At 38.3% G+C, this 21,516-nt stretch overlaps 1 protein-coding gene across 3 annotated transcripts in view; it reads left to right on the top strand.

The window, feature by feature from the left end:
- PLPP4 (phospholipid phosphatase 4) overlaps positions 1–21,516 on the top strand; it is a 61,227-nt gene that overhangs the window by 33,314 nt on the left and 6,397 nt on the right. The gene's annotated exons all lie outside the window — the stretch shown is intronic.

The following is a 21,516-nucleotide window of genomic DNA, read 5'->3' as shown; positions in this document are numbered from 1 at the left end:
TTTTGCACAGACTAGAAAAGCAGTAGTTGTAGCATGGTCTGCTTATCCCTGGCACACATACTAGTTTTCTTACCAAGACTGCTTGTAACACAGTGAAGTGCTTTGTCCCTGTGCCAGTTGGGCAGCCACAGATTGTATACTGGGGTTTTGCTTTGAACTGGTTTTGGGTTTATAAACTCGGAGTTATGTTACTGCAGCTTCCACAAAATTGAATTGGAGTAGAACGATGGCCCAGTGTATTTTGATCAAAATTATATGAGAACAGCTTTCTCCATCACTGACTAGTATTACATTAGCATGTGGCTGAGCTGACTATATTTCCTGCTACAAAGCCTTTTATTACAATGTGATAAGAATGAAAAGATATTATGTATGCAGTGATTTTTATCTGTTGGTAAGTGTATGCTGAAGTGAGGCAATTCTGCAGCTGCTTGAAGTAGTCAGCTGTTTGAAGCCAAATCTTATAATGTCTAAGTCTCTGACAAGACTGTGTGTTTTGAAGCCTTAAAATCCACATGTATCTTAGTCTCAGAATGGAGAAAGAAACCATTTAAATTTGATAATCTTAAAATGATAACCTGTGCTCCTGGTGTGTAGCAAAATAATTTAGATAACCAGGATCGACAGTATTATTTTACCAAGAACAGTTTATAATAGTGATAATAAATTTAGTTTCTTGCTGTTACTTCATCCCCCCTTAAACTGAAGAATGAAAAGCAAAACATAAGATGGGAAACACAATACTACCTTCCTGGACCTGTAAAGCAATGAGGATGTTGAGAGCCTAATAGTTCACATTTGGAAATTTTACTGTAATTCTCCATTTTCAGTGTTTTGGTTTGTGTAAGGTATGAACTTTACCTCCTCTACCTCCCACTCCCTGTGGAAAATCATCCTCTTACCTTCAAAAACCTCTTCTTCCTGCCCTCTTAACATGTAGGTAACTGCAAGCTTTCTTCCCATAAACTCAGTCCAAAGTTTTTCTCTTGGCTCCTTTCTCCCTTCCTGCAGCAAAAAGATTGCTACTAAGTAAAATGAAGGAGTTCCGTTCTAAGTTTTCTGTCATCCTTTATCTGTTTGGCTTGGAATTCATGAGGCAGCACCAAAAAAGGTGTTTTTTTGTTACTGTTTGTGTTTTCTTGTGGGCTTTTTGTCTATTTTCATGGCCTGCAGAAGCATCGATGTGGAGGATGGAAGTTGCCATAAACTACAGTACCTGTCTTTGGAATGATAGGTACAAGTAGCCCACTAGAGTTTGGCATTTTCTACTTCACTTGAACACATGAAGAAAATAAATCACACATAGAAGCTGCCAGGCAGCTCATAAAGAGAGGTTAGCAGCTTCAGTCAAGAGCCATTTTCATCTTCAGAAGAGTTTTTCTTAGAGCATTCCTTGGACAGGCTGTCAATCAAAGGCTTTGTTATACCAGGATCTAAAACCTCATCTGTGAAAAATGAAGCCTTTAATACAAAAATCTGCGGTGCTGTGAATGTTGTGCTGTAAGAAAGTAGTGTGGGGATGTATAACAAGAGTGACAGTACTGACAGCCCAGATGGCCTGACCTGACCTTGAGTACTCAATAAAAATGTTGTGAACTACCTGTCTTCCACTTTGAGAGTCAGCTTGTGCCCTGAAGGAAAGTGTGTTCTCCTTATTAAAGCACACATGATTTTCTTGGCTTAAATTGCCATGTCTTTCATCTCCCTGTGCCAAGGAGTATATGTAATACAGACAAGAGAAACGTATGGAGCACAAACTGTTTTGTAAAGTCAAAGAGTGACTTGCAGATAAATGCAAACTATGGTTTCCTGAAACAAATGAGGCATTTTGTACCTAATGAGAACAGGCTGCTGACCCACAACCAGTTGTGTTGCTATTACCTTCTCTGAACAAGGAGCAGGAATCTACCTGCAGTGGCTACTGAAAATGTACCTTGAGCTGGCATACCTCATTCAAGGCTGCTGCCTCCTAGCTCTGTCTTTTGCTGTCCTTTTTTCTCTGAAAGACTGTTGAAGTTGGGAGTCTCCTCTTGGTAACTTCTTGCAACAGCGACTTGAATTCAGAACCTACACAAGCACAGCCCCAAAGTTCAATGACTCCATTGAAACTCACACAGGGCGTGTTTTAATGGGTCAAAGAAGTCCTTGAACCTTCTGGATTGTTTGGGGCACTTTTTTGCTTCTTTTCCAGTTGAACTGCCAGTATATCTTGTTTGAGAGAACCAGCAACTGGCGGTAGGGAGCCAAGGCTCGTGCCCGGGTCCAGTAGCTCAAAGGTGTTTCTGAGTGTCAGGCTTCCATGTAGCTATTCTAAGTACACCACTTCCAAAATGTAGGTCTGTCTTTTTTTAGTATTTCCATGGTTTTATGATCCATTGACAATTTTACGATATTTAAAGTTACTACCTGTGGAGATACCCTGCAGCTTCTGTATGTCCATACCTGATGGAAAGAATTATGTTTATGAAGATCATAAATGCAGCGTTTCTTCCGCCTGCTTGTGTCCTTCCTGTGTGTCTTCTGTAGAGAACCTTGAGGCAGCCTGCCTTGGACATACCTCACAGCATCCTACCTCTCAAGATATGTGGAGCAAGACCCTATACTCCTCAGGGTTTGTTTTAGCTGCACTTTGCAAGCTTGTTATCCAAATAAGAAGCAAGTCTCTCTCAAACATAGTTCTGACCATAGTGGAAATTTCTGAACATCCAAAGCCAATTACACTGTAGTAAGGAATTGGAGGCATTCAGCCTTCTCTGTAGTGAGCTTCTGAAGAAACTTTGTCTTATGTTTGGTGGAGGATGCTGGCAACTGTCCTTTGCTGTTTGGCTTGGAGGGGTTTTCTTGTCATAGTCTCCCTCCTTCAGCCTCCTGATGTGCAGCACAATGTGCTGTTTCTTCAGATCACTCCTTGCCACGCTGGAAAGTACATAATGCAACTGCTGATGGACTGATACAAGACCCTTCACCATTCTTCTCTCTTTGCAGAAAGATTCAAACAGCAGCAGCAGCAAGCAACAGGTTAAAAAATGCCATAAGCAACCAAATGGATGGACATACAAACAAGGATGAGTTAGTGTATATAAGGAAACAAGCAGAACAAATTATGCAGAAAGCAACATAAAGCTTTTATTGTCTGGAATTAAGAAGTGTTATGATTACCCAGCATACCAGCTGCTGAAAAATGCAAAGTACGAATAAAGAGTATTTAACTGAATGCAACACATGAAAACCCATTGATAAGAGGAAATAAAATGGTGAATGAACACAAACCAGTTAATTGCATAAGCCACACGCATAGCTGGTAGCTGAAAAGACCACTGAATTTGCAGGCATACATTATACTAATGGGTTTTCTAGTCCCTGAATTAGTCTTAAATTGCCATTGCTATAATCAGGTAAATATCTTTGTTTAGATAATGTACTGAAATTTCTTCAGGGAGCATGCTCAGCCTACAAACCATCAGGGTTTTTTTTCATGCACTGGGCAGACTGATTCTATTTGTGACTAGAAAACTATGTATCAAGGATGTCTAATGGAGCTGACAGAAATCCTGAGCATGTTTTCTATATGAGAGCTCATATTTCCATAAAGGACCTAGGGTTAATGAGTGGCAGCTTACAATCGTCGCAAAGGGTGAAGGGTCCACTAGAGAGCTCTGGGAGAGGTGCACACAGAGGCGGTATCAGATGTAGGTGTTCTCCCTAAATCTGTCATACATTATAGCTTTAAGAGATAATGACAAGTCCAGATTTCAGTTGCATGCCAGTCAAAATTCAATTCTTTCCTTAAGCACAGGGGAATGTTTTAAAAAATTATGGGTTGTTTTTGGTTTTTTTACCCTGTTCTGAGCAGTAGGGCTCAGTTAAACCCTTAATATGCAAAGAACATTGGAGTTTGAGAGTATATTCTATCCTCCGTCTGGTTTGGGAAGGTTTGACCTGGAAGCCATGGATGCTGCAATCTTACAGAATTCAGTCTGGAAGCAGGCTTTTGCCTTTCAGGTATACACATACATTCACATGCACTGAAGATGGAAAAGCTTTCTTGTATCATTACAATATATCAGTTTATTGCTGTGTACAGATGATTCCTGAAAATTTTTTTATTCCTGAAAAATTTTCAAAATTTTCAGCATCTTGCATAGTAGGATTTTTCTACAGCTCAAAATTAGGCTGGTTACTACATGGTTTGTGAGTTCAGTCTAGAATAAATACCTTTCTCCGACCTAATCTTGAGCCACCTAGTTGGACATTTCTTTTCTGAGCTTGGTGCCTCATTTCAAGTTTCCCTGAATTCCTTGTGTCATTTGATTCTCCTTTATTAAGCTACAGTTCAATGTTGCAGTTTATTATGTGTTCCAGTAATTTGCTGCACAATTTATGTTTTTGCTGTCATGCTAACACCATTTTCTGTGCTTATGTATATCATTGGTAGCACATTTGCTTGTTTTTCTCACCAAGTATGCTAATAAGGAGTTCAGGAGCTAATTCTTTGGGCTACTGCACTGTGGAACTCTCCAGGTATCAAAACCATTGGAAAACGTCTGATCATGTCTGACAGAATTATATGGTAGAACTAGATACAATGGAGAGGAGGAGGGAGGGATACATGTGCTGGAATGAGATGAGACTTTATGTCTCTCTTGGTTCTTATGCTGTTTGTGGGGACTGATGCAAAAAGAGCTGACTACCAGCTTATACAAGGATGAGATGCTGTTTTAGTAGCTTGTCAGAGTATCACTGATATTCTGTTTTAAAGCCTGTTTATATAATCCTTGACAAGTGATACAGTGTTCATCTGTGTGATATAATTGTACATGCTGTAAGTTGCCTGTGTTAAGGGTAAGTTTAGATGCAGATTTCTTGTCAGATAGTATCGCTATCATAATAGATGCCCTTTAAAATAGATACTATCATGATATATGCTCCAGGCTTCTTAAAATCCCTTAAGGCACTCTAAAATGCAAACCAAGGAAATTAATTTCAGGGTGCATTTAAAATCAAGCAATTTTGGAAAAGGAACAAACGAATGGAAGCAGATTTCTGTTCTTTAGGTCTGAAATCTTTAAAAGGCTGGCCTTAGTATCTTAATAGGACCAAGAATGAACACCTATCTACTTAATGTATGGTGTTAGACAATTTGTATGCTGACTGGCTATTGATTTAAGACACCATTTACCAAGACTGCACATAGATTTTTGCAAGTGGAGGAGTTGAATGTACTTTGTGTGAGTGATGTAGGAAGTTAGCATAGGGAATGAAGAGTTAGAAACTGAGGGATGCTAACCAAGACAGGATAAACAGCTATCAAAGAAAGCATGTTTTAGAAGCAAAAATTCATAGAAATCCAAGTCTTGTTCTAATTGTGCCTGAAGATTTTGACTTAAAATACAAATCCAGATCATCTTTCCAAGTTGGTGGAATCAAGTTTTGGGTACAGATTTGGCTAAATCAGAGGGAGAAACACCTGGTCCATGGCATTTTAACTGAGTCTTTGACAAGAATACATCTGTATGAATGAGGATAGGCCACCACTAGCAAGCTAAAAAGCGCTGCAAAAGGATTCTGTGTTTAGGTTAATACAGTTTAATGAATGAGTCTTGATCCACTGCCAAAACTGCGTCAACTTCCTCATTAGATCTGACCTTAGATGTTTGCTTATGTTCAAATGTTACTTACTGGGTAGTAAGTGGATAAACAAAGGAAAGGAACTAGACATCACTGAGCTGCCAGTGAGAAACATTGCTGCAGCCACAGAATGGTCTTGGGTTTTTGTGTCTGGTTATGAATGTTGTGAAGTGTGATGGCAGAGAGTCCAAAGCCATATCATGTGCAGAGAAAGGCTGTGTCCATAGACCTGTTTCGTGTCTGAGCTCAACAAGCAATAGACCATTCTGATGTAAATACAGCTTGCAGAAGCAGCAAACCCCATAGCATTGTGTTCTGATCTGCTTGTTATATAAATGATTTCTGAATGGACTCTCTCCTGAAACTTTCTCAGATAACAGCAGCAACTCAGCATACAGACTTGCTTCAAATAGTATTCAGTAAAACGGGTTGTTTAGGGGAAGTAAAATTCCTAGACAGTCAGATATCTGATATACTGACGTGGAAGTGCTTGTACAAGCAACGATGGAGAAATAATAGTAACATAACACATTTTATTTAGAAACAGCAAAAATCCTGTGTGAATGAAATGCCAAATTCTTGACTGTATGTGCTTTCTTAGAGGAAGTGATTAACCATGATATAAGTCCCCTAAAGCTCTTATTCTACTCACAACATTTGCAAGCAGATTGCAGTTGCCAGAATTTTAGCCTTAGCTTTATTTAGTGACTATTTGAAAATGTGTTGGTTTTGAATTGGTCAGAACTATTTAAGCTATGTTTCTCAGCTAAGGGATTGCTGGCATAGATCTGAGGAGGTTGTATGAAACTGGGTCTGATACCTTTGTGCTGAAGGAATAAAGAATGGCTTGGTAAAAGTTTAATTTAACCTCCTTGGAGCCTGTGCTGCTTAGTATTGGCAGATTGAGGCCATGGTTCTCATGAATATCCACATATGCATCTTGAAATTGATGTTTGCTGTGAATAAATGAATAATCACATACTAGTTGGCTTTGTAGCAGCTTATAGCTTCATCCCCAGACTTGTTAGTTTGTAGGTACCTCTGGAAATCCTTAAGTCCCAACCCATGGCCAAAGAAGGGTCAGTGAGAGTAGGTACTTCAGGATGGTGTCCGGCTGAAATTTGCATGTAATTGAAGATGGGCATTTCACGATCTTTCTCATAGGGGAACCTGTTCCAGTGTTTGACCACTCTCACAGTGAAAATGTTGTTGTGTTTAAATGCAATTTCCTGTCCTTCAATTTGTGCCCATTGTCTCTTCTCCTTTTACTAGCTCCTGCAGAGAGGAGCCTGGCTTTTCTTTCCTTGATACAGGACTTCGTAGTTCCCCGTGTTGAGCTTCAGGAGATTGATATTGGCTATTGATCCCAGAGAGGAAGGTCCTAATTGACACTAGTGGATTTGACATCAACTGACTGAAAACCAAACGTGATAAAAATGAGTCAACGGAATAACTCGGTGGCTGCAGAGATAATTAAACTTAAAATCCGATGTTGGATGGGATAGATTCATGGGAATAAAATCATTAAAAAGAAATCTGTATAAAAGTCGTGCGCTAGCAGCAAAATAAATAAAATACTCCTGTGATTTCATTTTTGTAGCCGCAATGTAATAATTTAGCTTGGAAAGTTGACTTTTGGTTAAACTGTGCCACTGGTTTTAGTTTTATTTTTTAACGGAATTCTGTATTGATTCCTGAGGCTCCTTTTAGCAAGGAAAAAATCAAGATTTGAAGAAACCGTTTCCCAATAACATCTCAGTTTGTTTTCAGCTTCCAGAGTGAATGTTAACATAGTGCTGTACAAGAGCTCTTATTTCTTGTGTTTGTGGTTTTTAGGGTGTTGGGGTTTTTTCTTCTTTGCATTATATTATTTAAAGAGAGTTATAGTGGTTACTTTTTAATACAGCTGAAGAGATACGAGAATTTAATCAGAAATCTGACATTAAGCATGTAATCGGAGTATTTGTGGGGACAATAACAGTGACTATTATGTCGTATATTTCTAAATTACCTCCTTGATGAATGACAGTGTCTTGATGTGTTTTGATATGGCCTTTTAAAAATGGAGAAGGAAATGATTTTTCTCTGCCTTTCAAGCTATAGTTTATACTTACATCACAGTCTTAGTAGACAAGATGGTCAATAGCACATAAACACTTAAATTTTATGTATTGGTTGACCCCAATTTTACAAGGAATTCATGTTTTTCAGTTCCTTTCACTGTTTATTTTTAACAAATTGCACTTTTTACACAAATAAAACCTAGGTAGTAATGTGTCACTGCTAATGTAACTTGTTTCCAGTGACCAGCTTTGCAGGGTTGTAACCACTTGTACCATGAAGAACTGATTTTTCACAGTTTCATTATTTAGGATGAGCCCTCACAGGTATAAACTTATTAAAGGGCATAATCTTGCTCTGATCAAAGTCAATGGCAGAACTGAACTGCCTGGAGAATTCCAATCTCTTAGTAGTCATCATTACTACAGCTAAGAAGTTTTCAACAAGCAGGGTTAATGAGAGCAATAGTCAAGGAATTAGGATCTTAATACCTACTATGCCCTTACATATTGCATTAAGAAAACATTGTCAGTGGAGCATGTTACACACTGTAGGATCTGGTTATCTTAAAATTAGGTTATGCTCATTATAAGAGTATGGGATATGAGGTCATTTGTTGGGAGACAGAACAGTCTCTAAGAAAGGAAGTACAAACAGCAATACAAAGTAATTGGTTACTGCTGGTGTAATAAACGAGATTACATCTTCAGACCAGTCCTGAATAGCAGTTTCCTTCTTTAAGTAGCCAGATTCCATTATGAATTAAAGCAGTAATTGCTCAGTCTGTTGTAACAAGCTTAAAAATATATAGGAAAAATTCTTCTGCAGAGGTCCCCCAGCCCTATCGAATAAGGAGAGAGGAATCCCAGCTGACTCCTTTTTTTTCACCACATCAGCATTTCTTCCTTTGCATATCCTACAGATATTCAGAATATGCATCCCTTTCCCTCCAGCACTGAGGTATTTCCTGGAAGCGGAGTTTCTGCTTTAACTTCTTAGGAGTGCTTTTTAGTAAGGCCCTCACAGATGGAAAGAGTCTCTACTGGAAAGCTAATGCTACTGTTGGTATTTGCATTTGATGGTTGTTATTGAAGGCAGGTGGCAATAAGGGAAATGATCATGTACGTCACCAACCTCATCCCTTACAGAGCATCCCGTCTTGTCCAGGAATGGCAGCATATCCAGCTTTGGAGGCAGTACATGGGAGATGGTTCTCTTGTGCAGAATAGAGAAGGTGAATGCTGAAGGTCTGTGCTCCACCCTTTTTCCAGGAAGAATCAATAGTTAATTTTCACAAGCTATCAAGAGTTTGAGTATAAACTGGCTCAGGTGCCAGTTTATCAAGCAGCTATAATGCATATTATTGGGATAAACAAGGTGGTTATTTATCTGTCTCTTTTCTTTATGAAAAGATGTAGCTATTCATCTTTGTCAATGCTTACTACTTCTCTGTCTGAAAATATATCAAATCTTCAGGTGAAAGGAAAGGTCCTTATCTTTCCATCAGTTTCCCTGAAGGCAGTAGGCTTGCTTCTAAGCCATGTAAGAGCTCTTTGCTTACAAGCACCTAGCTTTTTTCATTAAAATGACTAAAGAACTGAAGCGTGAGGAGTTACATCTCTCTGCTATCGAGGAAAATTCAACAGACCTTCTTGAAGAAAAGCTGGAAGTACTGTGATTCTCCATGGTAACATGCTATTGAGCAATTCCAAGGACTGCATGAAGGATCAGAAATTGTACCAAATGAGCCTGTTGCTTTCTTGATCTCAGGGCTGTGATTTGCTGACTTGCAGTCCACTGTCATTTGTGATTCAAACAGGATGCCAAAGAGAGAGGAGGGGGAACCTTTTTATTTGGTTTTGCTTTTCCTAATCTGGCGACCGGATCATGCAGGGAACTCAAAAGTAGAGTGAGACTTCAGAAGAGAGTAAGCAAAAGGATGGAACCGTCTTGAATCCTGTGTCATTAAAGAGGAATAAAATGAATGACTCTCAAGAGAGCTGAAGTTGAAAAGTTAGCTGGAAGTCTACATAAATCTCTAAGCTTAAGCTTCAATAAACCAGTTTTTCCAGCATCTATTGCTGTTTCTTGTTTATTATAGCTGTTCAGCTTGCTTTTTTTTGTGTAGGAAAGAAGCTTAGTTACTTCTCAGTCTATTTCTCTCTTTTCTCTTGCTTAACTTTAACTTTTGAAGACAAATTTTTAAGCTAAGTTTAAGGTATATGCTTGATTTCACAGCCTGCAAAAGGCTTCGTTGTGATGTTGTTGGCTTTAGCTCTGTGTAGAACTAAGACTATTGTTCTGACTGACCTTTTCAATTAAAAAGGCTTTGAGTTACACCAAAGATCTAAAGATCAATTTACGTCTATGAACTGCAGTGACAGCTCTTCTCTGGAGTGAAAAGGGTCAGAAAACTCAAGACTAATTTGAAAGTGGATGGCTGTCAACTCAACTCAGACAGAGGAGGCTAGTGCATCAATTTCTGAGCATCTTTAAGGAAGAAGTCTCATTACAGAACTTGCAAACATTGAGATTCCATGAAATAGCACTGACATCACACTCCAAAATCCATTCAATATGGTTTTGTATAGCATTTCTCTGCAAAAACAACCCAAATATAGAGTTGTGTCTAAATGAGATGCATATTAGCTCTTTCTTTGTAATATGTCCTTCATTGTGGAGTTTTCTTCAAGGTAGGTAAGCTTAACAGTGGGCTGTTTTAGGCAGCACTTTGAAGGTAAGAGAAGCTTGGCTACTGCCCTGCATATGAGAAGCAAGTAAATAGCCCAAACAAAACAGTGTGTTGGTTACCTGTTCATTGTATACAAGCATAAACATGTACCTTTTCTTTCTTCTAACTTTAATTTCAGGTCAAAGCCTGGCCTCGTGAAGGGTGTCCCTTCCTCCTCCTCTGCAAAGAGGAAAATGGAGAATCATTAGTCTTGTCAGAATTCCTGTTTTGAGAAGTAGAAGCTGATATTTGTGTGTGAATTTGCCCTCAGTCCCACCAGCTGTGAAACATTTTGATCAGGTTTGATCAGGAATGACTGCTAGAAGCTGTCCTTGCTCTTCATCTTGGTAGGGTAATTTTCTACATCTCTAAGACTTTCTGTGGCAGCATTTTCATTCTGATCAATCATACGCTGTTGAAGACAGTGTTATGACAGTCCCTTCTTATAGCACTGTATTTTCACATCACGGTGTGGTCTTCAAGCCCATGATAAGAATAAACCAGAATGCGTATGAGAGTGTTCTGCCTAGACTAGAGCTACTTGGAAGTAAACCCAACCATTCTGTTTCCATGGGGACTTTAAATCTGCCTACAGAGTGGTCACTTTCATGAGTTGGGGGGTTGCATTTTCCATTCTACAAAAGCTAGTTGTGATCAGTCTCCAAATGCTGCTGGTTGATGCAAACCCCTTTTGAGCAGCAAGAGTGATAGAGCTGACTCACATAAGGACATGTTCTTGTAATGCAAATAATCCTGACTCAATCAGAATTATTTCAATAAAGAGTATCAACTACAGTTCTGCTGTAAGCAAAAGAGAAATGAATCAATAAAATGCTTCAAATGGGATTGTAGAGTTAAAATGCTAGACACCTTCCTTTAAGGGCAGCTGACTGATTTATCAAATTGCAGAAATCCTAAAGACATAAACACTGATTTAGGTCTCTTATAAACAAGGGGATATTAAAAGTCTCTTGAGATAAGAGCTTTGAGATAAATGCAGAAAATCAAGCATATTATTTATATCAGAAAGAGAAAAGTACAGAACATCTACAGAAAGCCTCATTTAGATTTTGCTGTTACTGTCAGTTCTACATAGAAACCATCCGCTATTACAGAGAAGCAAGTAGGTAATTTATTTCCTCCTCAGAGGACTGTGCAAATACTGAAGCCAGTATTTATCTAAGGAAACCTGCACAATAAATGTTAATGCAAAACATTTTTAATACTGCTTTGTTGCAATCAGCTGGTCTCCATGGGGGTTTTCTCTTGAGGCTTTTAGTTTTAGCTTCTTTCGGTCTAAACTAAGGCAGTGGTTTTGGAAGTCTCTCTGTCTGGGGTTCCTCCATCCTGTTTAAAACCCCAGAAACTCATGGCAAATGTTTATGCTAGAAGTTTCCAATTGTTGGAAGGCAGTGTGCGTTGGGCTCAGTGGGTGATAGCAGAGGTCTTTAAAAATGTGTGTATGTGTGTGTATGTATTTTTCATTTACAGGGGAGAAGGGAGAGAAGAAAAACATCTTTGGATGATTTTACTGAGCAAATTAATGAGAAAACAGAAATCAGAATGGTTGGCCAGATGTTTTCGATATAGAATCATAGAATAGTTAGGGTTGGAAAGGACCTTAAGATCATCAAGTTCCAACCCCCCTGCCATGGGCAGGAACACCTCACACTAAACCATTTAGACAGACACTTGGGACTGAATATGTTTTGAACTGGTGAGGAGTGGTCAGTGATTCAAGGAATTCTTTATCATGATTAGCCATTTTATTCTTCAGTTTATTAGCCTGTCTTCTTTGCTCATCTCATCCAGTTATAGGATGTATGCAAATGGTTCAGAGTTGCACTGGGGAAGGTTTAGATTGGATGTGAGGAAGCATTTCTTTACTGAGAGGTGATTGAATTCCAGAGCAGGCTTCCGAGAGGGGTGGTCGCTGCCCCATCCCTGTCAATATTTAAGAGGCATTTGGACAATGCCCTTAACTTTTGGTCAGCCCTGAAATGGTCAGGCAGTCGGACTAGGTAATAATTATTGGTCCCTTCCAACTGCAAATATTCTATTCTGGTCTGGTCTCTGTCTTCCCTGCTCTGGCTTTCTTCCTTCATTACATGCTTGAAATCAGTGACTTTGTGTGAATGAATGCAGGAAGATCCTGTCTAGAAAAATGGAATTGCTAGTTGCTGTAAATAACAAAAGTCTAAAGGCAAGGGTTAAAAGATATTTATGCTATCAAGCAATAGAATAGTGTATCTATCACTTTCTGGTATTGTTTTGTATGTCAAGGTGGCCTGAGTCAGAATGAAAAAGAGAGTATCACTGTTTCCAGAAAACACCTCTTGCAGTAGGGTAGGTAATGGGTAGGAGTTAAATATGAGGAGCAGCAGTATAATTTGGATGTGCCTATGGTTTGGCCTTGATTCTGGTTATATTGCTTACCTTGGAAACGCCTATTTATCACTAGCAACTATAGTCTTGATAGCTGAGTCACATTCCAGGGTCTGCATTTGCTTGGATGTGTCCCATTTCTCCTAGCTAAACCACTGATTTGAGCAGAAATCATTCTCAAGATTATTCCAAAGTGACTTTGCTGTCGGTCCAGTCTGCTCCTTGGTTTTGGAGAGAGAGTGATTCCTTGGGTTTCTAACTTCTGTAGAACAGTTATAGTCTCTGATGCTCAGATGAGGAGTTTCCTTGATGCGAGTTGTCGTCTTGGACAGGTAAGGACTATCAGAACAGTTCTGAACTACTACAGCAGTTATTAAAAGAAATAGCACCTTTTGATATTGTCTAGCTGATTGGCTAATATTTTATCTTCTCTTTATCTCCACCATTAACTGTTCCACTGTTATTTGTCACTCTACAGTGGATTACCTTTGTATTACCCCTGAGAAGTTGCCTTCTGTGGTGATATCAAAGCTGCTTCCAGTTCATGTTTGCACTTGATTTGCTTGATGAAGTGCTAATTAGATGAATGTGTCTGTGGTATGTCTTGCTGTGTCACTAAAAAGAAGACAGGAGACTGGAAAATATTGTCTTTTGAGTGAAAGGACAGCTAGCTCCTCCTCCTTTTTTTCACTATATAATTGAAATCAGTCAGTTGTAAAAATGAAAAGATTTTTACATTTTAAAAGCCATTAATTCATTTGAAAAATTAAAATGATTTATGTGTGTCAAAGTGAGGACATTATTGAATTTCCATAGAATTGTTTGCTACCTTGTGATAATTTATATAAAATATTACTGCAGCACATGTAATTATAGTTGGGTATCTAAATTTGAACTGTTAATTATCTTCAGCTAGCAATTTCATGGAGGATAATCATATTTCCTTCAGTTGAAAGCGAACATTTTAAGCAACAGATGAGCTACCAGCCACAGGTTTTTGGCAGTAATTGCTGCTATTTCCTATTTTCAAGATAAATCTCGTAATTAACAGCTGTATGGCAGTGTCTCTCTGAAATATTTCATCCTCTTAAAGAAAAAATAAGGGAAATAAGGAATTGATTTCTTAGATATGCAAGAAAAAAAAGTAAAATCTCCTGTGGGGTTTATTGGCTTCTTAATTCAACTGTAAGTACACTCAGAAATGGCTGTGTTTAATGCTTTTACCTCTTCCCTGACATATTTGCCTCTCAGTATTTAATAGCTAAGGCCATTTGAATTTATGAGGGGTTTGTGAGATGTACTCTTTAAAGTTGTTTTCCAGCTCTAATAATAAATCAACTCTTGCTAGTATGTTTGAGGTTTAGATTATGTATGCCTCAAGCATATTGCCAGAAGACTTTCTATTTTTTCCTGAATTTAGAAAAAATTGTGGGTTTTTAATGTGTTATCATGTCAGTGTAAACCAGTTGCTCCTCACTGATATTTATGCGACCTAGCAAACATGTTCTTTGCATTGTCTTTCACACTGTAGCCTTTAACATACTAACTTTTTTATTGGTAGTAATCACAATGTATTTTTGCCTTTTCTCTGCATGACTAAATAAATCACAGTTCCACTGTGTGCTCCACCATGGACAACAGCTTTATTTTTGCTATCCTCAGAGGATCTAGGATGAACGGGAAGTGAAGGTACCCGCTTTCCAGTCCCTGATTCTCTTAAGAGTTATTTAAAAGTTTCTCTAAGGAAAGAGAAACTTTAGAAAGTTACTTACAAGTTTGGATCCCAGAACTGAACTCAGTGCTGGTATAATGTAGCTGTGCAGTCACTCTCCTGCTGGTGTCCTGGTTCACTTTGCTACTTGAAGTGTGGTTGAAGAAAGCTTCAGTTTGCTTGCCCTTTCCCTCCCTGCAAACTCTTATTTACATAAAACTTTTGTTTGTTGGGATTTGTAGCATTAGGACTTTGTTTCATGAAGTGATGTGGTTTAACAAAAAGACCAAACAATTCACTCAATGCTTGGTATTCCTGATGCCTGTCAGGAGAAGAATGTATTAGCCAGGGACAGCACTAGTGCAGCACCATGATGGGGTGTTCAAGGACCAGTTGCATCCTGATGTCGTTCCGTCCTAGGTTTAAATCTGATACAAGTTCATTAGGTGGACCTAATTTCACCAAGTGTAATTGAGAATCTTGGCAGTGAGTGAAGAGTAAAAAACGTAACGTGTAGAAAAAGGTGCCTCTCTAGTCTGCTGCAGTTGTATTATTAAGGTGAGTTTACAAGACAGTCTCTTGTAGTTTATCCTAATGCTAAGGCTGCTTTGATCAGGGCATGAGTGCTGCCCCTTCTCTTCAAAGTAATTCCAGAATCTGAGCCCTTTTAAGCTTGTCTTTACTGTGTCCTCAGAGAAAGAGGATATTTTCAAGGTTTCTGTCGAAAGAAATGGCAAAGCAGGCTATGGAACAGGTTCACTTATAGGACTCTTTGTAAATGCCACCATTAACTGAACAAATCAGAACTTAGCTCTCATTTTTTGGTAACAAAGAGATGCACCCTGAGACTTCGTTAGATATTTCAGGTGTAAGAAGGTATCTTCAAAGGTGTATTGAAAATAAAATGTCAGAAACACACAAAAAATTCACAAGAACTCACTCTGCCAGTCCTACACAAACAACCTAATGACTAACACTCTAGTTACTTGCTTTTCAGATAACATAGGTTTATGTTTTATTCTCATGTGTCTCTGTCTCCGATACCTCCTTCTTGTTTCCTGGGTCCCTGTATACGTTTGTATTTTGTGATGTGGTTTTCATGCTGGTTCTGCTGAAGTCCTTCTTTTTTAAAAAGAAATTAATAAAGCTAAGCTCAAAGGGAAGGTGATTGACTGTCCCACTTGAAAAAAAAACACCAAAATATTTTGCCTGGGATAATATGCTCAAAAGGTTCTCTGGGAATTGTACTTCTATAAAATGCTCTTTGAATTGAATTTCATCATTAAAATTTATGTGTTAAAATTTCCTTCAGGAAAGATAAATATTTTAGTCTTTGAACAGTGTGAAAATGAAAACATTCACCAGCAGCCCTAGCTAAAATTGCAGTAGGCTGCTGTGCAATTCCAGTGATGAATAGCGTGTGTTTGCATTTGGAAAATATACAGTAATCACTGCAAGTATAAAGTATTACAGACAAAGAGATGGATCATTTTCTCTGATTGTTACACAGGTTGTTTGAATGGTTGTTTTTCAGTTTCATAATTTGTTGCCACTTAAGTTGAGGATTTTTTCTTCAGCTCAAAAACTGCTTACTGTAAAGAAGATGTGTATTGTGTGCTTAGCAAAGCATCCATTAGAACTTGAGAAGCTAAAGATCCTCACGGGGTAGTTTAATTTCCAGAAAACACCCACAAAAGCAATTACATTTTTAATGAATAATTTATTTGGGGTTCTTGAGATCAGATCCTTGTTGACAGTTTCTCAGTTTATGCATTTCAACTTGGTAATTGGTTCGGGCCGTACAGATGGGTTTTTAAACTCACCTAAATCCCCTGTCTGGAGAGAATCAGATGTCAAGATGGGGTCTGCAATGTCTCCAGATGCTATCATTCTCCTTATTTCTTCTATGAACTTTTAGGTTTTGTTTAAAGAAGGCGATCAAAACAACCTGAAAGAGTCAGTCTAATGTAGTTTTATTCATTCCAATAATCATAATGCCCAAGAGGAAACTTCCGTGACATTCTCCAAGTATCACTATGGTACAGTTTTAAAATGTGCCTTCCAACAGCAATTCCAGATATCCCGCCTACCCAAACCAAGTTGAAATGTGCTCTCTTAAGCTGGTAATTCCTAAACCACTAAGATGTAAAGGTCAGAACACTTGTCTTCACACAAAAGTCTACAGCTGTCACCCAGTTAGTTCTATTCAATTGGGGTTTTTTTTGGTGGTTCCATTGTTTTACCCTCTACTGGTTGCTCATATGTCAGATCTGCAAGGCTTAGACCCATTGTCTTTAGAGAGTATCATTATCTCCTTCAACGTTTTCCATGATGGTGAGGTTCTGCATCTTTTGATGCAATTACAGGATGAAAGCTTAGTACATGTACTCCTTGGCCAGAAAGCATGCCAGGTTTTCAGGAGTTTTTATGATGTATTTTGCTCATGTCATTGCTGTAGCAGTAACTAAACATACTCTGATACTTCCTTTCGCTTCTACCTCCCTAGGTGCTTGCAGTGGAATGTTTGAATCAATTCTGCATGTACTTGATTGCTGTGAAGTGGAAGCAGCAATTCTTGTAGGAAGGCTGTTGGACAGCCTTAGTGATGTTTTGCCTACATAGCAGTTTTTATATTTCTTTCTATTGTGTTTTACTGAATCAGCTTCTCAGATGAAAATGGCCCTTGATCATGGCAGTTTACAGTTCAATCGTGGTTTTGTCAGTAAGAACTTCACCAGGTGTTGGCACATATGAGCTAATTTTCCTCCTCTGTCTTCAAATTATTTCTCTGGAAATTGCGCACTTTATCCAAGCTCCCATTCTGGTGCTAGATCGTACTCAGCAGTGTGATATATAGGAGGTCAACAAAAAGATCAGCTCATCCCTTCTGACTGCCAACTCTGTGAACTTTTGAACAGTCCTTATCCAGCAACCAAAATAGGCAGTGTTATCTGCAGAGAGAAACCCCAGTACACTGCGTGGACTGACTTGTAGTGCTGACTTCAAGTTGATGGATCCCGTGTGTAACTGGTATTCAGAAATCTCATTCTGAGAGTGGGAATAGGGAATTCAATTTGATGAGCAGAGAAAGACAACGTGCTTGCCCTGTACCACCTCGCTAGCTTGAATCATATGACGGATCTTACAGTACAGTCTCTGAATGGTTTGTAGCCGTGTTGCAAACAAAATCAGTCAGACACCTTTGATTGGCAGGTCTACACAACCAGTGTATCTGTGTTATGAAGAAGTGTAAATAGTTACAACAGGTATAAAAAGGAAATTAAATTGATTTAATTCTACATAAACTAATGTTTATTCATGACTGAGACTCTCTAGGTACCATTAATATAATCTGGAGACTGCATATGCATTATTAAAGATTCCTTGTAGATAAGAATTTGAAATAAAGCCATGTAAGTAGAGCAAAAGTACAATACATATGAATTCCAGTTATTCCTTTAAAGGAACTGAAAACACAAGTAAGATGCACTCTGAATCTCAGCTCCCTTCAGAGTCTGTTCAGAAAGGTACAGATTTGCAAACCCAGGATTTTTATTGGTGTTTAAATTGCCTCCCTGGCTTTAAACCAAATATCTGGTGCTATCAGAAGATCAGGAAATAGAAACAAACAATAAGGTGACAAATCATATATTGCTTAATGTGTTTTCCTCTAATTTCTTTTATCCCCTTTAAATTAGCTCATTGCACTTATTCCTGGTGTCTGAAATTTGCATCAACATCTAACTTAAATTAACACTGTTTTATACTAATCAGACTGGTTTTCTTATTTTCATTCGTGTCAATGTCTCCAAAGAGGGCTGGTTGGTATTGCACACTGATCTTGCCTTTTTATATAAACAGAGTATTAACTTTTCATGATCTAAGGAGAAACCAACTTTGCAGAAGTGTTTGTGAGATGAGGAGCATTGTCTTCTTATGCAGAATGATAATTTTTCTTATTAGGTTGTACACAATATGTTAGGGCATGTGACGTGTGTGTGTGTGTGTTTGTATTTGCTTTGTGATACAGTGAACTATTGTCTCTATCTGGTGCAGAAAAATACCACTCAACTATATTCTACAGATTGAGCAATTCTTCAGTGCAAATATCACCTATATGCCCAGGATTCTTGTAGAGTGAATAGTTATTAATTTTATTGATTGACAACATCTTCAAAATACAGGCATAAACCAAAGTTGCTTTCATGGAGTGCACAGCAATCAAGTTGTCTTGAAATATATAATTACCTTTATGATGAGTACTCCTACATCCCAGAGTGTTTCACTATTAATTCCGTGTTCTTTGCTGCTGACTCTGCGCACATTGGGACTATCGGGTCAAGCAGCGCTTTCTGGATGTGCGCGCTCCAGGGTAAGGGAAGTCAGTTTTACGACACTGCAAAATAAAGCTGCTCTGCAGAATATTAGTTTCATAGCCACAAGCTAGAGCATCATTATAGTACTTTTCCATCTTGCATTAGGATAAGTTCCCCTGGAGGAGTGTTTGTGAGTCTCTTTTCTTCCTGACCTTTAGTTTAGAAGAAAGCAACATCTGCCTTTGGGTCTAGTGCAGATAGAGCTCCTGCTGAACTTCCATATTCATTCGTGAGCACCACCTTCTGAATTGTGGCAGATCCTGCAAAAACACAAATTCTAGCAATTTTTCTTAAATATCACAGGGTTTGCTCTAAAGCCCATTTATCTAAATTTTACTGCCCACCACACTGACAACTGCTGGTAAAATTGCCTGGCAAATGCTACTAATTCTGAATATGAGTATGTGCGGACTGAACACCTACTCTATTGTTTGGGAAGTATTTCTTTAAGCCCTCTAAATTGCTAGGCATTGTAGATTGCCTGAGAATGAAACCACAAAGCACTTGCTGTTTCTATGGGAATACTGTCTTCAGATTTCAGTTCATCTTCTACAAATCTACAAAAAATAACCTGGGAAGGAAAATGGAAATATGAAAGTAAGAAAAAGAAAGAAGTATTTTTGAGAGGAAGTATTTGAAAGTATTCAATCCAGGATTCCACTTGATATTGAATATCCAACATAGATTGAGTTTTGTTCACTGCATTTACTCAACTGGAAGATGGAATGGTGCAGACGAGTCCTGTTCTTGCAGTCTCGGGTAAGTTTAGACATGAATCTAGTTCCAAAGGTCTGCAGAATGGACAGCCCTATGTCTGCTCACAGATGTGGATGTGTGTCATCAGCCTATAAAGAGTTACAGGTCTTTGATACAAAAGACTATGCCACATATGGACAAAGCCTTGGGTGAGATGGTATAGTGTGAGGTGTTCCTGTCCATGGCAGGGGTGTTGGAACTGGATGATCTTAAGGTCCTTTCCAACCCTAACTATTCTATGATTCTATGATATAGTCTTTTGATACATAAGACTTTCTTATAGTCTTTTGATGCAAAAGACTATGCCACAGTTCCAGTGCAACTGGAAGAGCACAAGAGAGGCAAGTGTTGTATTTTGTCATATTCCAGTGGCTATTCTAGGGAATGTGACAGGCACAAGAGCATGTCTGCACTGTAAAGAAGCAGCAATGTTTACTTGGTTTTTTTGTGTGTCTGTCTACATTGAGTACTGAGAGTTGGAGAGGATGCTTGAAAAAGGGGAGCGTGTATTCCCATTTTATGAGATGTTGTCAGGATCACAGATGTATTTTCATCACTGTGGCTATAGCCTGGTGCTCTGACTATACGGCTCACAACCTGTTTCTGTGTAAGACATGTTACCCTTAGGAAAAGAAATTTATTTCAGAAATACAATGATGCAGAAATGTCAGAAGAAATTATATCTTACCTGATAGGTAGTCTTAAAGCAAGTTCATATGACATATGAGTTTATACAATACATAAGAAGGTAAGACAGTCTGCAAGAAACTTTTCTTTATTCAGGATTGTTTATTATATATTAAAGTTTGCCTCCCACTGTCTTCTGACAAGTACAGAATCAGCAGTTGAAAAAGCATGTAGAAAATAATGTAGTTTGTATAGTGGCTTGATGATAAATCAGCATTCTGTCTTGCTCTGCTTGTCTAAAGAAGTGATTTATCTGTGTGTTTGAAACCAAATTTTCAGTAATTGCATTCAAACAGTTATTCACTATAATCTTATGAAACTACTCCATTGTACTGTCAGCTAAAATTGACCATCCCATAGATTCATCAGCAGAACACAAAGCAATGACTTTATCCCACCTAGCATTTGGGAACATGAAGAGGAGGGCATTTGAAAAGCCCTGGCAAGAGATTAGGACAGAAGATGCATGCCTAACTGTTCTGTGGTTCTATGAGATAGTGATTTTATGATTAAATTCACTGGACGCACAATCAGAACAGGCATATGTATTATAAATGTGACCCGTTAGTTCTTATGGAGGCACTTGTATATCACAAAGATAAAAAATGTAAAGGCAGCCAGGGAAAGAGTTTCAAATGCTTGGATAAATATTTATAATTTCACTATCTGTGCTTTATGTGCTCATGTTCTATTTTGATCTCTGCAGTCAGGAGCAAAGTTGAGTATGACATTTGTGGAGAAAATAGAAAACGTATTTCACAGAGCTACCTGTTCAAGTGCAACGCTACTTTTCCTGCAGTAAAAAAGAGAGAAATGTTCAAAAGCTTTTGTAAAAAACATTTAGAACATGTATTAAAAATATAAATCCATCTGGTATTCCTCTGGGAGGTGAAAAGTAACAAGACGAAAAAACGTTCATTACAGAAATTTAGTGCCCGAGCTCTATCACCACTGCCAGTTTTGTATTTCTATAGAACAAGGTTAATGGAACCTAAGTTTCTCATTTAAATGTAATTCCATTGCAGTAAAATCTGACTGAATCCTTTTCTGCTTTGAACTGTAACTGTTTAGAATAAGTCTAAAATCGGGAAAGATGTCCTGAAAGTTAAGCATGAAAGAGCTCTTGCGATTCCAGTTTTAAAAATTGCCTAAATGTTTAATTTCATGTGCAAATAAATTCT

This window comes from Pezoporus wallicus, unplaced genomic scaffold (assembly GCF_028554395.1).
Source record: "Pezoporus wallicus isolate ANWC-B61680 ecotype Strahan unplaced genomic scaffold, APGP_CSIRO_Pwel_v1 contig_8188, whole genome shotgun sequence".
Classification (NCBI taxonomy): Eukaryota; Metazoa; Chordata; class Aves; order Psittaciformes; family Psittacidae; genus Pezoporus; species Pezoporus wallicus.
Note: the sequence above shows the minus strand (reverse complement) of the source record. Positions and strands in the feature narration are given on the sequence as shown.